The sequence below is a fragment of the Protopterus annectens genome, chromosome 10.part0, assembly GCF_019279795.1.
Source record: "Protopterus annectens isolate FY-2018-M chromosome 10.part0, PAN1.0, whole genome shotgun sequence".
Taxonomy (NCBI): domain Eukaryota; kingdom Metazoa; phylum Chordata; order Ceratodontiformes; family Protopteridae; genus Protopterus; species Protopterus annectens.
Genome location: NC_056744.1, coordinates 1,216,192,308 through 1,216,208,391, shown reverse-complemented (window position 1 = coordinate 1,216,208,391; position 16,084 = coordinate 1,216,192,308). Strand labels below are relative to the sequence as shown.

The 16,084-nt window shown below is 37.4% G+C and overlaps 1 protein-coding gene across 1 annotated transcript in view; it reads right to left on the bottom strand.

Moving 5' to 3' along the window:
- RGS5 (regulator of G protein signaling 5) overlaps positions 1 to 16,084 on the bottom strand; it is a 1,393,040-nt gene that overhangs the window by 830,722 nt on the left and 546,234 nt on the right. The gene's annotated exons all lie outside the window — the stretch shown is intronic.

Below are 16,084 nucleotides of genomic sequence, written 5' to 3'. Positions count from 1 at the left end.
GAGGAAAAGGGAGAGTCATAATCACTTACTTGTCTGTGTTTTTCTGTCTTGTGCATCCAGCGATATGATATAATATAATCTAATATAATCTAATATAATATAATATAATATAATATATAATGACTCAATTTATAGGTCCAGGCATAAAGCATGCACATAAGAGTCAGGTCATGTGTAAATTAAATTGTATATTTCAATCAAATAAGAAATAATTATTTTAATATTCCTTATGTTTGATTCCAGACAAGTAGGTAAACCAGTAAGTGCTGTGCTGAATTTTAAAGAAGGAAAGGTAGCCATAATGGCTCTGGAGAAAGCCAGCTTCAAAGAATATCATGGGATAATCACTGTGCTTCCCAACCCCAAAACATTGATTCTTCTTCTGTACTTGTCTTAGCATTTATTGAACGTTGTACAGTTCGTTATTTTTATTATTTCTGTTCCATTCAATACCTTACTGAACCTGAGCTTACTGAATGCTGAAAAGTAACCAACTTGAGCCAAATAATGAGAAGGCTTATTTTATTTTATTTTTTTGTTTTGTTTTGAGAAGAAAATAAAATAAACCAAATCAAGCAAAAGCGTATAATCTTTCAGTTTGTAGAGAATGATTTTCAATCATACAATTTAGCCACACCACTATAAACACCCTTCACTCTCAGCTTTCCTACAGGTTTTGCACCAAGCGAATGGAGAACACATACAGTGATATCTCTGCATAAGGGAGGACCTTCTATAGACAAAGGCAGTTGCAGGCCCATAAGTCTGACTAGCTGCATATGAAAAGCTGTAGAAAGACTTATCATGGAATTAATCAGTCAAGACATAGAGAACCTCCAAACACTGTACCCATCTCAGTTTGGATTTATTAAGGGCAGGTCATGCTTACTCAATCTAGTAGACTTTTTTGAAAAAAAGCAATGGATGCACTCAAAATGGTACATGGATTATTCTTCAACCTGGCCAAAGCTTTTGACACAATTGCCCACTCAGGCATAGGAGAAAAGCTAAATAAAATGGGAATAAACCCCTATGTCACCCACTGGATTGCCAGCTGGTGCTTAGATAAGATGCAGATAATCAAAATTTGGGACATTTTCTCCAAACATAGACCAGTCACCAGTCGATTCCCCTAGGGTTCTGTGCTAGGATCTCTCCTGTTTGGCATCTACTTTTCTGAAGTAAAAGCCAATACCAAAGGTCTCTGACTAAATTTGCAGATGACTGCAACCTAGGAGCAGTCATTGAATCCCCAAATGATTTGACCACATGTGAGGTGGAGGAAATCATGGATTTGATATGACCAGCATTTCAGAAAACAAATTGCAATGGAGGGAGGAGCTACATTCAGATGCATGGCTTAATATAGTATTAGATAAACCCTTTTAAGCAAACTCAAGCCTGGGTGCAGAAAAGCAATACAAGAGCAAATACTCTGGGCCATTAACAGCAACAAGTGCACTTGGCTGGTATGCCAGCTTACACATGCTTGTTTACACTGTGGCAAATTCCACCCAGCTACAAGATGCTGGATCAGTTTGGGACAATAGACAACTTCGCCTATGATGGGGCTGTCAGAATAGCCACTTTCCCAGAAACAAGACATTATGCGTATGAGCATGTGGTCCTTTCATGGCCATAGGTGAAACATTTCCTTTTAAAGAGTCCATATTTGTAACAGCTCATCAGGGGCAGTCAATAAAAACAGATGGATTGGTGGGCTTCCAATTCCCTCCTTGCCTACATCAACAGTTAATACATTTTCTTGTCTTTCTTGGTAAGAAGCAGCTGCTGATTATAGGTTATTCATGCATTACTAGAGCAGCTAACATGGTAACAGTTCTAAAAATGAATCAGATCTTCGTTTGGATCCTACAGAATAGCTCATAGATTGTCAGGGTTTTTCTTTACTGTCCTTGTTTCATCTGTGTGAAGTTTTTAAGAAAGTGTTTTTGTTGTTTTATTCCACATTAACGATCTAGTTCAAGTACCCAAAAAGATTTTGTTAGCCAAAATACTGCCCAGTCTTGTCACTCTGCAGGACAAGTACCCAAAACTATAGATACTTAGGTCTGCCATCATTCCAGGATTGCAGCAGTGTGCTATTATAATGCCAGCTGCAATAGAACAGTCCAGGAGATTCATCAACCATTATGTACACAGAGCAGTAGGAACTCTAGGTGTTATTTCTGTCGAATAACCTGATTTAGCCAAGTCAGACAAAGACTTTTACAACATTGATGTGACTTTCTTAAATTGTTTAAATTCTGATATATTTAATTTATAAATGTCTACTGTTTATAAACTGCATTTGCTTCAGGAATTATAAGAACATCATATAGCATGTGTTTTCAATAAGCTCAAGACACTTTTGTTCTTTGGCCAGGTAATGTTTGTTAATTAATTTCAACCTTATTCATTAATAGTCATTTTGTAGTGTTTGGCTGACCATGAAATGAGGGGCAGCATACCTGTCATGATGGTGGATGGTAGTGGTACAACTCCCCCCCCCCCTTGAGTCCCCAGTGGTTTTCCTCCACCTTTGATCTGGGTCAGTGTGTGTAAAATAACAGTAGTCTACAAATACAGATACATTACTTGAGGCTGTGTCTCCAATTATTTGAGGTGAGGCCAGAAGGATACAATTACCATGGCTGGGATATGATCATTAAGGGCCAGAGCAGACATGGTGCACACCACTTGGGTACAATTACAGATCAGCATGGGTGGGTCAACACTGGCCAACAACATATGAAGGAATATGTGTTGAATAAATACATTATGCAATAGATCACATGTGCAAAAGAAGTTTAGTGTTATACATGTTGTTTGCTGTGATCATAGTAAATAGTCACAATGGTACTCATTTGTGTCATTATGTTGGCTGGGGCTGGTGAGATAAGATCTGTTTGCCTGCAAACCTGTTGTCACCTGCTGAGCCAGGAAAAGAAAATGTAGTGCTGGTGGTATTATTTAAACCTGCACCACAGCTGAGCCATCACATTAGTGTTCCAGCTCTTTGTCACACCCCCCACCCCTCTAGTTGTTCTGAACGTCCTCAGACAGTTGTGGTGTGCACTCACCCTACCCCCATTTGGTTCCCTCCTTAGTTTTCATCAGCTTTTGATCTGGTTTGGTATGGTGTGAAATAACACTAATCTAAAATACATATCTGGGACATGAGATCTGTTGACCTTACTATCTCACCAGTCATTTGGGGTGGGGACAAAAGGATGTAGTTACCATAGTTGAGTTGTTGTCATTAAAGACCTGAAAGAGCATGATGTACATCACTCGGGTACAATGCAGACTGGAACAACTGGGTCAGTGCTGACTGGAACAACTGGGTCAATGCAGACTGGAACAACTGGGTCAATGCTGACTGGTAGCATATGAAGGAACTTGTGCTGGATAAATATGTTATGCAATGGATAATTTATAGAAAAGAAGTCCAATGTTATATGTGTTGTTTTCTGTGATCTTAATTAATGGCCACAATGGCACACACTAGCGTCATTATTTTGTCTTGGGCTGGGGAGACAAAAGTTTAATACATGGTCCTAGGGACAATAGTTTAATTTTGAAAATGGAAATAAATAAACTAGACAGACAAGCATAATGTGAGACAAGATCAGGAAAAGTTTGACAACAATATATTTAAAGATACTGAATATAATAAGAAACTGTTTTATAGATACACAAGATATGATAAGAAAAGACATACAAACAGATAAACTGTGTATAAATTCAAAAGCTTATTTTTCATAGATAACAGATGTAGATATATTTACAAAATCATATGCAGAAGAGTTTGGCCCTACAAAGGGGAAGGTAATTTGTAATAGTAACATCCAGGTAAATTCAGATACGGAAATTAAATCAGATTTTATTGAAAAGGTAACAAATAAACTTGACCCAAGCAGATCACAGGGAGGTGACAACATTTAGTAACAATGACCAGTGAGCATTTGAATGTGGGTTTTTGTCTTTAACACTGAGTCAATTAAGTACAGAGAAATTCATCAAGATTGGAGAAACGCACTTGTCAAACCCAAATTCAAGAGAAATGGGAATATGAATAAGCCAAAGTTGTTGTATAGACTTATAAGTCTTCTTTATTGTTGTGGAAAACTAATGGAAAAGGTCATTTTGGATAAGCTATTGTCAGGAATGACAAAGCTGAGACTTGAAACCATATAGCAGCATGCATATGACTTTTGGGATTAATATAATAGCAGCTACAAATAAAGAGGTGTGTTGTGATATAATTTATGTGGATCTGTCTTCAGCTTTTGATAGGGCTGTACATAAAACACTAATCAAATGTCATTCAGCAAATAGAAAGGTGACATTCTAAGTTACAGCAAAGGTTATCTGGCTGAAAAGTGGAGCTTTTCTTTCCAGACCTCCACTGATGAAAGGTTATGCACAGTCAAGTTTTCCAGGTCAGAAAACATAAGTAAAAAAACAAGTTAAATGAGTAAATAATTAAATTTTAACATCGCTACACTTCCCGAAAAGGGAAGTTCTCTTAAAGTGATCTCGTTCAGAAATACAGCTATTCTACACTCAACAAGTGTTGTAAAGGCATCTGTCAGAAGTACTCTGTAGTTCTGTGTGCTTCCACAGGCAGATCCTTGCATCTCAGCGGTAGAGGTTCTTATTCTATTAACTTGTTAAATGGCTTTGTGGGCTTGTCCAAGTTCCATTTTCAGGCATGACCTGGAACCCAGGAAATTACATGTAAAACGCTGCAGGAATCAGAAAGTATATAGGATGCTGTGCATCCAATGAGTCATGACTATATCAGTAGAAGGAGATCAGGCTGTTCATATATACACAAGTAGCAAAATATTAGGTCATGTATGCAGAGAAGTATGAAATAGCAGGGTACTTCATACCCACGGATAACAAAGTATGCGCCAGCATTCAGCAAGTACATTTGCTCACATGAACTATCAAATACTAAAATACATGATGCACTACCTACACCACATACTTATCAGAATGTCAGTTAATAGCTTTAATAAGGAAGTAAGGAGGACCTACATGATGCAATTTGAAGACAAGTGTGAATGACATACAGTTGCACCAATAAGTTAACAGATAAGCATGACTGGATGAATATTCCACCAGTGAAACAGGGAAAGCATTCATCATTTACATTCTACCTATGTAAATGTCTCAATAAATGTGGCTCTTACTATATCTGATGTATATATTTTTGAGGTTTATTTTTCTCTGACAAACAGATCTCTTTCCTGGCTATACACTACTCCTTGTTGTCTGGAGAATTCTAAGAGACAAATAATGTTGTCAGTCTTAAAGTGCCACCTTGTATCCCTTACTATACACCCTTAATTCTGAATGAAAGACTGTACTGGTTTAAACAAACACTTGTCTTCAAATTGCTTTGCCTAGGTCTTCTTTATACGGAAGGACATAAATGAATACCACGCAACTCCAAATCCAAAACTGCAATGTCAGGGACTGACCAAGAAGTACCCTCACCTTTAGTGTTAGAAGATCAGAAAGACTATGGATTCTGTCACTACTCCAGTGGCAGTTAGCACAGAGAATTAAGGCTATGATATGCTAACTAGCTCCTTCATATGGTACAGGGTTTGGTTCCCATAGCCTTTATTTGCTTATTGTGTAACTTTGAGAAAGTCACTTAACCAGACAGTATTCGGTGTTGATTGCAAATTTGTGTTATGCTCCCCAGTGCTCTCCTGAACTCCATGACTAGAAGCAATCTATAAACCTTTTAACAGAAAATATGCTCAGAAAAGAGTGCAGGATAGGTGAAGTCAATGTTAGCTATCAAATGAAAGTTACGTAGATAATACCAGAGGAAGAAGACCATAAGTCTTACAAAAATAAAAACATACAGAGTATACTTGAGAAATATATATTGGCCTCCTAATACAAGGATTGTGGGTTTGAGTCCCATCTGGGGTGACATAATCTTAATGTAGTAGACCAGAGAGAGAGAGAACAGGCAGAGGAACAAGAAGTAACATAGGATTTTGATAAACTTAGACAAGCATCCACGACTTGTAGGCGAAATTAACAAAATACTACAAGAGACAGTTACAACGAATGCAACAGAAATATAGAAACTATAGAACTGGATTCTATCTAGGGATTGCTTGCTCTCTCTTCCACCCAAACATATACAATACACATCTGTCAATGACTCACCAACTGTTACAAATTCTTATAGGAAAACAGATGCTTTCCTTCTCCAGCTCTGCAGATAAATTACTCTATACCTGTTTGTTGCATTTTAGAAAAAACTTTTTTTTAATTTTTGACATCATCTGGGATGCTGTTCCATGATATTTCCATCATTTATTTAAGATAATGTTTCTCTGTATTGTCAAGGAGCCATTCCTTATTTGTCATCAAGTTCAGTCACTGCTTTTTTTCTAAAAGCACCATTCACTTTACTTGTGTTAATTTCCTTTAAGCATTTTGATGTATTCCATTATATGGCTCCTATAGCATTCTGAAAATCATTCCAGCTTCCCTACTCAAGATCTTCTGTAGCTTGCCTTGACAGGTAACTCATTCACCTCTGTTAACACTCATAGCTCCTTATGGTATCATAAGAATTATTTGGAGTCCACTTTCTTAATTAAGAACTTCACAATTAACAATAAACGGTATAAGAGAATGCAGTGCATAAGCAATAAAATGACACTAGGATTGTTAATCAAGGATGCCCTGGAAAGGCAATATTAATCACTGTTTTCCACTTGGTATTGATATTTTTGCATATACATTCATATTTTCATAACCCAGAAAGATACATGGCAATGAGGAGCATGGTGTGAAATGTTTTGGTAGGCGACAGAAAAATATGTTGTCACTGTCCATGTATGACACACTGTACTGCAGATATTGGTAACTGTTTGGTAGTAATTCTGAATATATACAATATTTCCATATGTACATTAATATTTCCACAACTAAGTGACTTTCAAACTACTCCGTGACATCCGATGAAGCATTAGATGATGTTAAAAATTGGTGTTGATATTTGTAGTGTAATATTTTCTTCTGAAGAGCTCTTTGGTGTTATTCATACTATTAATTACACAGCTACGCATAATGTTTTCTATTACTTTAAATGTCCTCAAGAAACAAACATTCACAGGTATATTTATTTATTTATTTATTTATTGACATTTGTTAACTGGGTTTGTCCAACTGGGCTTGTGGCCCATTTTCAGTGGAGACCCGAGGAGAAAAGTTCCAGCAATACATTTTAAAACAAGTCCAATTTTAAACAATATTGATATACTAGCAGTTATAGCTAAACAATTCACATATGTTGGGATACATGCATAAAGTTAAAGTTGCATTAAAAAGAAGCTAAGTAACAATTTTACATTGATATAGTTCAATAGGTCAACAATGAACATTTTTTGTTTGTATAAAATTGTGCAAATGCATAGTAGACACATTGGAGAGAGAGGTGTAATGAGGTACTAAGTATGGTCCTTTTGAGGGTACATAAAGGGAAGGAAGACTAGGTAGGTCATGGCGAGGGCAGGTTCTGGAATTGAGAAAATAAGCTTTTAGTTCATTGTTAAAGTGTGAGGTGTGGGTGATTGAACATAAGTCAAGGTGAAGTTTGTTCCAAGTATGGGCAAGGGAGTGTTTGTAGAGTAGTTTGACTACTGACCTTTTTGGGTGGTAGATATCAATCAGTTACTGTCGATGCTAGGCTAAGGACTACTGGGGCCTTTATAAGCCTAGGCATGCAACCCAAATGTATCCCATGATATTTTCTGCCATAGAGACTATTTTAAGGGATGTATGTTAGTTAGGGCATGATTTAATGACTGCCTCTGGCCATCAGATTCATAGGTGTCAGACCAGGGGCAAATTTCTGATTTCCCATCCACCTGTCCTGGTTGTACTTGATTAGGTTTAGGGAAAGGGTATGCTTTACATGGATGGGAAGCCTATTTCAGAGTATGGGGAGTCTCTGAGATACATATCTGTGCCTCCAACATGTCTTAAGTTACAAGGAAAGTTTAAATCCTTAGATCTACAAGTCCTGATACTATTCATTTTGCTGATATGCAAAAGGTTCATCAGAAAGGGATTCAGGGATGACCTGTATACAAGGCATAAATTGCCTCTCAACAGTATGTAGGAAACACAATATAGAGATAGCACTATGAAGCCATCTGCATAGGACATTGAGTTTACTTCCTGTATTCTTTTTGTGAAGAATCTCTCTGTAACTGTTGCAGTCGTTGCATGTGCTTGGTCAGGTATGTACCAAAGGGACATTATATTTAATGATGGGTCTAATGTGTGTAGTGGCACAATGAATTATCTGGCCCTAGATACCATGCCCTTACTTATAAGTTGAGTGACATAGAATGATTTTCTTACTACCTTAGACACATGTTGGTCAAAACCAGGTTACTATCTACAAGAATCCCCAAATCCCCTGACTACTCTGTCTACTTTTAAGGTGTTTAATCAGTGAGGTAGTTTCCCTAGGAGGCTGACTATACATTTCCTGGTAGTGAGTTTCAAGCCATGACTTTGGCACTGCTCCTTTTCCTGTTTTAGACCTTCCCATTAGATGTGGATATCTTGAAGGGGTTCTATCAGGGGCGGCTTGTGCCATCGGACTGCAGGACTGCAGCCCTCCCAGCAAAAAAGAGTTTGAACATTTATTTTCTATTCACTAAAACAGTGTATTTAAATATTTTGTTTATTGTTATGCTCCACTGCTCTAGCGACTCGAGTCCGACCTACTCTCAAAGTCCCAGAACTTGAACTGTGCATGCTCGTTCAGTTCCGGGTTTACTTTCCTTTTTAAATTTGCCAGACTGCTGGCAAAGCAGTCTAGATTAATGAGAATGCATCAGTGTGATGCCCAGAAGTCTAGGCGGTTTAGCTGCACAAAAAAGTAGAAGGGGGGTCGGACTGCCACGTCCACAGTCACATATGTGACATGGACGGCTGGATGGCTACTGATTGGTTCTCACTCTCTTCTTGAAAAAGACAGCGAGAAACAAATCAGATCAGTAGTAATTGCCTGTGGTACAGTACTTTGATTACGTGTGTTACGGAGCTTGGACCGGTTGTGTGGTTAGTAAAACTAGTTAAAGAAACAAACAACTTTGTTTTTTTTCGGCTTGTTTGCCTGCAGTGTTGGTGTTGCCTTGCCTTGCTGCTGGTGGTTTGCTTAGCAGTCACCGAGTGACAGAAAGAGACTTAACTATCTTTGTGATGGAGTTGGACAGTGACAGTCACCTTTTTAACAGAATTAAACTGAGGCAGGTGTCTGCTCTGCACTTTAAATGTATATAAAAATTATAATCAATCTCTTATCTGTACAGAGGCATGTATACAGACTTGGCTAACATACAGAAGAAAGATGTCTAGGATTGCAAACACCTTAACAAGCATGTAGCTGTTGGCAAATTACTCTTTTTAAGGTATATTTTTATTTCTTTCCCCCCAAAGGTGAATATGTGTAGGGAAAGGGTGGGGGAGGGGATATATGGTTATCATGCATTAGTCTTTGATTGGCCTGTATTTTTTTTTTTTGTATGACCTTGACAGAAACTCTGCCATGCTCTGCTTTAACACACAGATATTGCTTGTAGTCCTCATCCTGGTGGATTTCTGTTCTGATTGTAGGTACCACCATATTTAGACTTGAAGTATAACTGAAGTACCTAAGCCTGCAGATATATTTTGCCTTCTAGAGTTAAATACCACAACTGTTCTGATTCCCTTTCAAAGTATTCTTCTCCTTCATAGCTACGGAAACGACTGCACCTAATATGAAAAAAACTTGACCAATACCAGCTATCAAGGATAATGACAACATCACACTAGATTATAGCATAAATAGGCAAGACTGGACATCAAATCATGCAGGGGGTGTAGCTATACCAAATCATAATCATGCGGGCTTCCCATTTTCAAGAACTTATTTTAGTATTTGATAACACTGAAATAATTATAGCCATCCTAGACTAAATATAAATGAAAACCAATGCAACACCAGAATCTATCTAATACCTCTAAACTGAATATGAAGTTTAATGCCAACAAATATTTTGTGTTGCATCTTGGAACCAAAAATAATGCTTGCCCATATTCTACTGGCAACTCGTTTCTGCTCAGAGATTTTGGGGGTATTAGCAGATAAAAAATTAAAATATGTTTGTATAAATGTTTTATTGCGAATGTGTTATAGGTTAATCAATAATATTTTATGATGATGCTTTACTAGTAGGGATCATAATAAGCTCTTTTGGAATACTGAGGTTTATTTTGTATGCCAAATTATTCACAGTTTAGGAAACCGGAGCGCATGCAGTGCACTTCTACCAGACAAGTTAATGGGATGAGGCACCTGAATACAGCTAAAGCACCTATATTAGATTTGTATAAAAAGCTATCAGTTCATTAAGCTGTTGCTGGTGTGATATTAATGGTTCCATCCTGAAAGTAGCTAATTTGATTGATCTGTGTGCTGGCATTTTTAGCTGGATTCATACAACACATGTATGTTTTCTGTGCAAGGGGCATATCATTTGAAAACAGCCCAAAGTTAATCTTTATACTAGCCAAATGTATTTTCTTTGAATGTGAATTTCAATGCTGTTTCAATGAATGTGAGTTTCAAGGGCAGAGAAGTTTTAATGCTAAGTCTATTTTCATTGTGAGACTGCATTGCTTTGTTTAGCAGATGTCTTAGTGTTTGTGCTGTAAAATGCAAAATAAAAACGTTCAAATGAAATCCAAATCATTGTAGAAGTAAAGCAAGTATGCACATTACAGTGCTTATGGTAAATGGGGCAAAAATAGTCAAGTAATGGAACACTGGAATGGCTGCAGGGAGAGGCTCCATTCAACCATGATTTTGTGAGGGGGAAGGGCGGCAAACTCAGACAGCCCCAACTGAACTATACCTCTCAACGATTCAGATATTCACAGAATGAATTGATTTTTGCTTCTTATTTTTGGTTTGTTCCTCATAAAATTTATGGTTTTCTTGCAAATCATTTAAGAATTAAGTCACTAAATAATGACAGATATTGAGTTTCAGACTTCATAAAATTCAGAAAAATACATGCTAAAGCAAGACCTGTTATTCTATTAACTAAGTTTATACAAGAGCAATTTTTAGTACTGTTTGTCTGTTCCCCCAATATATTTGACCTTGTCCAGATTTCCTATGCTTACAGGTTGAGCGGTACATGCAAATAAATTGCTTTATTAAATTAGGCATAGCCAAACCTCTCAACTGTCCCCAATTTTGGCTAAAAATGTTGCTCTCCCTCTAATAATCCCTCGGCAAAATGGCAATTTTGAAAGAAAACATGGAGGGTTTGCAATTAATAAATAATTGTAATAATCAGAGTTATAGATTACATTTTTTTTCAGAAATGCATCTAGATTTGTTTATTTTGTCAGCTGCTCAAGTTAACAGTACTAATATTAAAAAATATCCCTTCTTTGACAGGTTCCCAGCTGTATTGTGTGGCTATTTTATATTTTTGCATCACATTTTTGGTCCATTTTTCATAAAATTATGTTTTTCTGGCAACTTAGTGGCAAATCATTAAAGATTGAAGTTAGAAAATAATGACAGACATTTGAGTTTCAGATTTCATACCCTTCATAAAATTCATACTAATGCAAGACCTACTATTCTATTAGAAAGTTGAAAAGAGCAATATTTAAAAATTGTCCTTATTTTTGGCCTTTGTCTCACTTCTATGTATGGCTTTGGCCAGATTTCTTGCTCTGATGTTGAGAGGTATGACAAATGTGTCAGGGCCATCACAGTCAGCCAGAGACATTTCAAATTGTGACATACTTGTTGCACCCCACTCCCCCATGTAGTGACTCTGGATGTGTCCAAGCAAGGCAAGGAGTAGTTATGCAGTGTAAATGTGCAGAGTGTCCCCCCCATCCAAGGTAGACACAAGTACTACAGTGACTTTTCATCTGTCCTTGATTTTGCAGAATGGTCTGGTTTCTGTCATATTTTTGTACTGTTGATTTATGCTTATTACTCAGAAAGTTCCTGTTGCTCTGTGTTTAAGTAGCAATGCTTTAATGACCATAAGGTAAGCTTGTCTGAGATCGTAAGATGCAAGTAAGCTTTAATAAGCATACTGTTAAAGAATTGCCAACAATGAAAGCCTTTCTGTTGTTGCCATGCAGAGAATACTTAACTAGATAATGTATAAGCCTTGGGTATTGAAGGACAGGATTACATTATTTTAAAAAGCTCATTACACTTGTTGGAGACTTCCAGTCATCTCTACAGGCTTTACCCATAAACTAAACAGAATGCCAATCATGTGTGGTCCATAACCTGTACAGTAATCCTTTAAGCAATGTATCTTGAGCTTGTTTCTTGTTTGCTTTTCATTTTTTACTTTGATCATGTTTTCCCCATGAAACAAGTAGATAGTTGTCAGGCAGCAGGTCTTTTTTGGATAAGAAACATTTTTACAAGTGGGGGCATCACAGAGATTTCTACTTTCAGCATGTTACTTGGTACTTTAATAAAGCTAAATATAAATTATAATTAGAACTGCAGTGCAAGGAGAAGTGTCTGAGTTGAGTGCTGCTTGTTTTTCTTATACGTGATTTTGACTGGCATTTCAGTAATGTATTTAAAAAGTAATTTATTTTTTTATGCCTCACAACCTTTTGTTTCCATCTAGATATTAAGTAAGCTGTCATGCAGCCAATGCATTGAAATATTTTTATTCTTCTACACTTATTTTTGTCTTGATTGGACTCTCATAATAGCGGTTTGGCACCCAGGGCAGCGTATTTAATTAAAGTTAGTTTTTGTGGTTTTGAGTATAGCTACTCCCCTTTCTAGTTGGCCGCACCCCTTCCTATTGACTCACCCATTCAGCTGTCTCCTACAGCCCCCCTTTGAAATGAAGTCACCAGCCGCCACTGGGTTCAATGATGGCTTTAGCTTGCAATCATCTGTAAACTTTGTAAGCTACAGGTCCTTGACACTGGCTTTGACATCCAGAAAATGGATACCAAAGAGGAGAGAACCCAACACAGAGCCCAGAAGGATTCCACCAGTGACTGGTCTCTTTGTGAAGGTGGTCTCTCCAATCCTAACTTAATTCTGTGAGTTTGCTTACAATGTCCAAGTGGGATATTATATAAAATGACTTAACTAGATCAAGGTAGACAGTATACACCATTTTGCCCTCATCTATTGCCTCGGTGACCTTCTCAAAGACATCTTCCAGGTTCAGTAGGCTTAACCTGATTAAACCAAAATGGGCTGGGTCCAGTGCCTCAAGGTTTCTTATGATATTATTAATGATTTTCATGGTGATTATTTCCATGGCTTTGCATATGAGACTATTCAGACTAATGGATCAGTAGTTCCCGGGATCCATTGTTTGTCTGCCTTTGTGCAGAGAGATAACCATTGCAGTCTTCCATTCATGTGGTATGAAGCCTTTGTAGAGGATATGGTTGAATAGTGCCTCCAGTAGCACTGATAGGTCATATTTCAGGCTATTTATGAGGCATCCTGGGATATTACTGGGGCCTGTAGTAGCTGTATTCTTGGCCTTAGAAAGTGCATCAGATCTGCTCCGTACTAATAGTTGGAAGTTTTATGTTACATATCATTTCCTGGGGGGAAGCTGGTGGTGACAGAGGGAGAGGGGTAAAGTTGGAGCTGAATTTATCAGACAGAAAATTTGCAATATCTCCCGGTTCAGAAAGGAATGATTTACTGTCATGTGAAACTTTAAGTCTGGTTGAATAAAACTGATCTGATACTATATGTCTAGGCTATACAGTTTTGAAGATATCAAATCGTTGTTATGAAACTTTAGAGAAACAAAATATAATTTTGGGTTTGTAAACATTATAATATATTAGAAAATGGGCTATGCATGTACCTTCACCCTGTCTACAGTATGAGCCTTGTAAAAAAACTCTACCTCTTCACTGCAGCATATTAAGGGGATGTGAAACTCGGACAGAAAAAGCAAACTGCTGTTATTTTTTAGACGCGCTAAAAGGTGCTTTCCTATTTAGTGAGGGTAAAATTTAAAAAAAAAGTCAAAGAAAAATAAAGGTCACGTGTGTGTGTGTGTGTGTGTGTGTGTGTGTGTGTGTGTGTGTGTGTGCATATGTCTCTCTGTGTGTCTATATATCTCTATATGAAAAGAGACAGAGACAGCTTGACTTAGAGAGAGACAGAGACAGCACGTACCAATGTCTTTTGATAGGAAAAGGCAGTCCATAATCATGAAACTCTAACATTGAGCATTATTGACTGACTGTAATCCTCAGTGAGTTACCATCAAATCAAGCATCCTTCTAGGGACATACCAGAACTGCAGCAAAATCAGGCTCATTTAAGAGGCACTGCAGGACTGCAATGCCTTGCATTCTATAATATTTTTTGTCATTAGTTTGATCACAATGAGATAGCTGAGTTGCCTTCACTCAACAAACTGGCTGTAAGCGTGTTTGTTTGTGTGTGTGTGTGTGTGTGTGTGTGTGTGTGTGTGTGTGTGTGTGTGTGTGTGTGTGTAGTCTGATTCTGAATGAGTGTGTATCTATCTATACACATTATCAGATATTTAGTTTATACATAGTTTGGATGTAAAATATGTCCTCCAACAATAATTATATATTGTAGAGCAACTATGAAACATTAGGCAGAGGAACTATTTTACATCAAAAAAAGTGTTTTGCAGACATCCCCACAACTTAAATATACTAACTACGAGATCGCACTACAGTGGAGAAACAGGCAAATTCCCTTTTCCCCACTGTAGTGGGCTTCGGCGCTGCAGTGTTACCTATTTCCTTTCTTATCAGTTCGTTGAACCGATATTCGCGAAAGTGCACTTTCATTTAAGCACACTTTCGCGTAAGTGGTCCTCTACTTTTCTTTTTTGAAATAATGAAATTTAGACAAAAGTAGACTTATATATATATATATATATATATATATATATATATATATATATATATTATATAAAAACAATAAGCAAACAAAAAAAGGAAAAAATTAAAATAGAGCCCATTTTTTAAGCATAAAAATACCTTCTGGAGTGGGCATTATCAGGGAATTAGTGCTCTTCCATGAGAAATAAGGCCTCTGTGAGGGCATATGTTAATTTCCTATCAGAGAAAGGGTGATAGATTGCACCCTGATTGGAAAATTAATGTTTTCCAGCAGGCTGTTATTCTACAGACAGCTTGGACTGAAAAATAAAATAACAGCCACCATTATTTTAAGCTCACTAAGCACCACTTTTGCTGTTTAGCGAATGTAAAAGAAAAAAAATTAAATAAAAAGGCATGTGTGTGTATGTGTTTATGTCTGTGTGTGTGTATGCATGTATAAGAGTGAGAGAGATCGACTGAGATGCTATTTTACACTTGCTAAGCAGCACTTTTGCTGTTTAGCAAGTGTAAAAAAATAAATGAAACAGAAAAAAAGTGTGTGTTTATGTTTCTGTCAGCATGTACAAATAAATGCATGCATAAAAGCAGACGAGACTGTGTGTGTGTGTGTGTGTGTGTGTGTGTGTGTGTGTGTGTGTGTGTGTGTGTGTGTGTGTGTGTGTGTGTGTGTGTGTGTGTGTGCGTGTGTGCGTGTGTGTGTGTGTGTGTGTGTGTGTGTGTGTGTGTGTGTGTGTGTGTGTGTGTGTAAGAGAGGGAAGAGTAGTGCATACCCAGTGGACATTGTTTCTTGCTTACAGTGTTGGTGTCAAGCCTGTGAAGTTACTGACTATTATCATTGCAAAGAAGTTAGAAAATAGTGCTGTTTGCAGGGACAGTGTTATAGGTTCATAGGTTCATACTAGGCTATCTGCCCTAGGGCATTTATAAGCCTAGCCAGAGTGTGTTTGGCTTTTACCACCCATTTTAAATTAATTTTGCTATGCCCTTTTTTGAGGTTAGTATACTGTGCCTCTGTCTAACAGTGACACAGAAGTGATACCAGGGGTAAACCTATGATCTTCCATCCACTCATCAAGATTCCTCTTGAAGAGAGTCAATGAGGGACTCT